The sequence below is a fragment of the Nelumbo lutea genome, chromosome 1 (genome assembly GCF_056320005.1).
Source record: "Nelumbo lutea isolate HS-2025 chromosome 1, American lotus-T2T, whole genome shotgun sequence".
Taxonomy (NCBI): Eukaryota; Viridiplantae; Streptophyta; class Magnoliopsida; order Proteales; family Nelumbonaceae; genus Nelumbo; species Nelumbo lutea.
Window position 1 is genome coordinate 114,390,669 of NC_142684.1, and position 3,724 is coordinate 114,394,392.

At 41.3% G+C, this 3,724-nt stretch overlaps 1 non-coding gene across 1 annotated transcript; it reads left to right on the top strand.

Annotated features, from left to right (window-relative positions):
• The first annotated feature begins 945 nt into the window (after nt 1-945).
• LOC148876904 (small nucleolar RNA R71) lies at nt 946-1,052 on the top strand. The gene has a single exon (XR_016106413.1). It is a non-coding gene; the product is annotated as a small nucleolar RNA R71 (small nucleolar RNA).
• Nucleotides 1,053-3,724: the final 2,672 nt, after the last annotated feature.

Consider the following 3,724-nt stretch of genomic DNA (forward strand, 5'->3'; position numbering starts at 1 on the left):
CCCAACATACCCAGGTTTTGATCCCCGCTAAGGATCTCACTGATTGGCATATCAAAGGCAGCCTTATCCAACACCTAGTGAAGTGTCATAATCGAGTCTAGGGTTCAGGTGTAACTTTCCAGTTTTGCCCATCTATTTCCAAGGTCCAGGGCAAGACTGGAAATCTGGTCCGGTTCAAGGATTCAAGTAATCCCATACTGCATGTGCCTCGGGTCTTACTCTAGTGGTTGAACAGGCCATCCCAACACTTGGTGGCACACCAGTATCAGCCTTGGCAGGATAAATCTCCCCGGACTTATCCAACGGCTGTGAACATTTAAAACTAACACGAGTCTCTATAAATGTCCAGTTTTAGGGTTTTACACAGAATTAAACCAAACAACATGAATCAAACATGCACTTTATTTATTTCCACTAAATAACAAAAGTACATCAAATCAGATTGAAGCTAAGGGCATACAAAAACTGTTTAACACTCCTTGGGTCCCGTAGCTTAAGTTTGGATGATCTCTCCACCCCGGATTGTAATGATTGGAGTAAGGATCATACTTTCGTTGGGGCTGGCCCAGGAATCCTCCCACGGCATTGACTTGTTGAATCGACCCATCCTGTAGTGATGGACACATCTCCATAGGATGGCCAGGAATCGAACAGATACCACACACCCTGGCAGTTTGTACTTGTCCTGCAGCGAGTTGTCTTACCAAAGTAGTTAGGTCAGAAATCTGATTTTCTAAATTTACATGGCTTACCTCATTAACCCGTCTAATGGTACCGTCTGTTCTAGCACCGAACTATTGTGAATTTTCGGCCATGTTGGAGATTAACTCCCTGGCCGCTTCGGGTGTCTTGTTCACCAAGGCTCCTCCACTGGCTGCATTGACCATACTTCTATCCATGGGCTGCAGCCCTTCATAGAAGTATTGGATTAACAGTTGTTCGGGTATTTGGTGGTGGGGACAACTAGCAACAAGTTGCTTAAACCTTTCCCAATATTCATATAATGTCTCACCACCAAACTGCCAAACTCCACATATTTCTTTTCTTATATTTGCAGCCCGGGATGCAGGAAAATATTTATCTAAAAATATCCTATTCATTTCATCCCATGTGCGTACAGAACCGGGAGGAAGAATATACAACCAATCCTTTGTTTTATCTCTTAAAGTAAATGGAAAGGCTATGAGTTTTACCTGGTCCTCGGTCATACCGTGGGGTTTCATGCTTGAATAGACGACATGAAATTCCTTAAGATGTTTATGAGGGTCCTCACCTGGGAAACCATGAAACAGAGGTAATAATTGAATCAAACCAGATTTGAGTTCAAAGGCTACCTCAAGAGTGGGGTACGTGATGCATAAAGGCTGTTGGTTCATAATTGGTGCAGCCAACTCCCTTAATGTTCTCTCTCTGTCAGCCATTCTTTCTACTTCTTCGAAGATGGGAAGATCACAATCTGATTTCACCTTCTTTGGTGAACGATCCTTCCTTTGCTTCGCCTCCTTTCTTAAATGACGGGTGGTCCTCTCAATTTCGGGATTGTACTCGAGTTCACCTCGTTGAGAAGCACGAGTCATAAAACAAAAGAGGTTAACAATAGGAAGGTAATAGCCAAGAAATTAAAGTTTCTCCCCGGCAACGGCGCCAAAATTTTGACGGGTTTGTCGAAGCCCTCAAAATTAGTACTAGTCCCACAATAAAATATTTGCAGTAAAAGTGGTTTTAGGTCGAATCCCACAGGGAGCAAATCAGTAATCTCTTAGCCGAATGGATAAAGTAATTGTGTGGGAATATTAAATAACTAAAATTAAAAGAATAACAAACTAAACAAACAAGAGAGAATCAGTCTTACCGAATTCTGGTTCAAGGGTTCGGGTTGAATCGATTGGCCATCGATCCTAGGTACAATTTAGCATTTTTGCAATTCAAGCATTTAACCTTAGATTTATTAGGATAGCCATAATAAACCTTGTGTTTTCCTAATTCAGTTGACCAAACCCAGCATTCAATCAACACTTATCACCACTCAACTGGGTACGATAGTGTTCCATGTTAAACAATGATAGCATTAAGATTTGTGAAAACAGTTAAACCAAAATAACAATAATTGAGATAGCTGCAATTACTGAATTTTGTTCCATTGATTCTTTTAGGTTGAACCATGTTAAAACATTGGTCAAAAGCTGTCATGAACAATTGACCCAAAAAAAGATATCAACCTAATTGCTACTTGTACCATTATTCGTGACAATTACGAATCACCGAAATCATGGATAGCAGTAGGAAAATCAACATTAATTCAATTTGTCAGATTAATTAACATTAACATCCAATAAAAATGTGCACAAGAACCAATGAATACTTGAATTAAAAGGAAAGAAAATAAAGTAACTACAGAACCTCACAATGACACAGTCGAACCTCCCCCTTGAACCAGAAAAAGAAGCTTAGCTACTCATGATCTGCGCAATCTCCATGCTCTTCTTCTCCATAGCCGAACTGCCTTTTTGCTTCTTGGTCTTCTTGATGATCTCTTGGGTTTTGGAATGAGTCACTGCTAGATCTGGTTCGCCCCCCTCTTTATATAGCCAAAGGAGAGGGCTGTTTTCCAACTCCTTCTAGGAGATCATCTTATCCTTAGGGAGTTTTGATCTTATCTTGAACTAATCCTATCTTATCTAATGCTCTAATCTCAATCTTCTTATCTTTCTAGGATTACATTCAAGACTTTAGATCTGATAAAACTCTCTCATTGGAGATTACATTCGAAATTCGGACTCTTAACTCTTGAATTCGACTTGGGCTGCTTCAAGGAACTTTTGCGAGTTGGGCTTAAGTTGTGAAATGGGCCTGACTGCGAACTTGCTCCGACTTTGGGCTCGTTTTCGTACTCGATACGGACCGAATCTGTCAAAACCCAAAAAATAAAAGTTGTGGGCCTTCCTTTCATATTTCTAATGCTTCTTGAATTGTCCAATTCGGTGTCCGGAATTGAGAGTTACGCCCAGATTACTGACTATCGCCGAAACTGTGCAAAATCACCCGATTTGCCCTGTTTTCTTCCAATTGCCTTCTTTATTGCCCTAGATCGAAAGACAAGAGTAATGAGTCCATTTAAGTGCTAAATAAATGTAAAAGAGTGAATATTAGAGGATAAAAATAGGGTTCTTTTTGGTCTCATCATGTAGACAAGTTGGAATCCAAGACCAGCCGTTGCCTATTTGTAGGCTACCCAAAAGGCTCTGTAGATTACCTTTTCTATGACCCAAATGAGCAGAAAGTGTACTACAGTCGTAATGCATAATTCTTGGAAACTGACTATATCCTGGACACCCATCATCAGGAAGTTGTTATTGATGAGGAGAGCTCAGGAGCAGTGGGAGATGTCCCACAAGTTCCAGGTAGTGACCAACCTAGAAGATCCACTCGTGTATCCAGGCCACCAGTCCATTATGGTTATGACCAGGATAGTTACCTGGTTAAAACCTTGATTAGTGAGGAGGATCCCGTGACTTACACGAAAGCTATGTTGGACATAGATTCCCAGAAGTGGGTGGAGGCCAAGAGAGCAGAGATGGACTCAATGGAGACCAATGGAGTCTGGACTCTAGTAGATCCGCCCTCCAAGGTAAAAGCAATCAGTTGCAAATGGATTTACAAGAGGAAAAAGGGCCCCGATGGTAAGGTTGACACCTTCAAGGCTCGTCTGGTGGCGAAAGGGTAC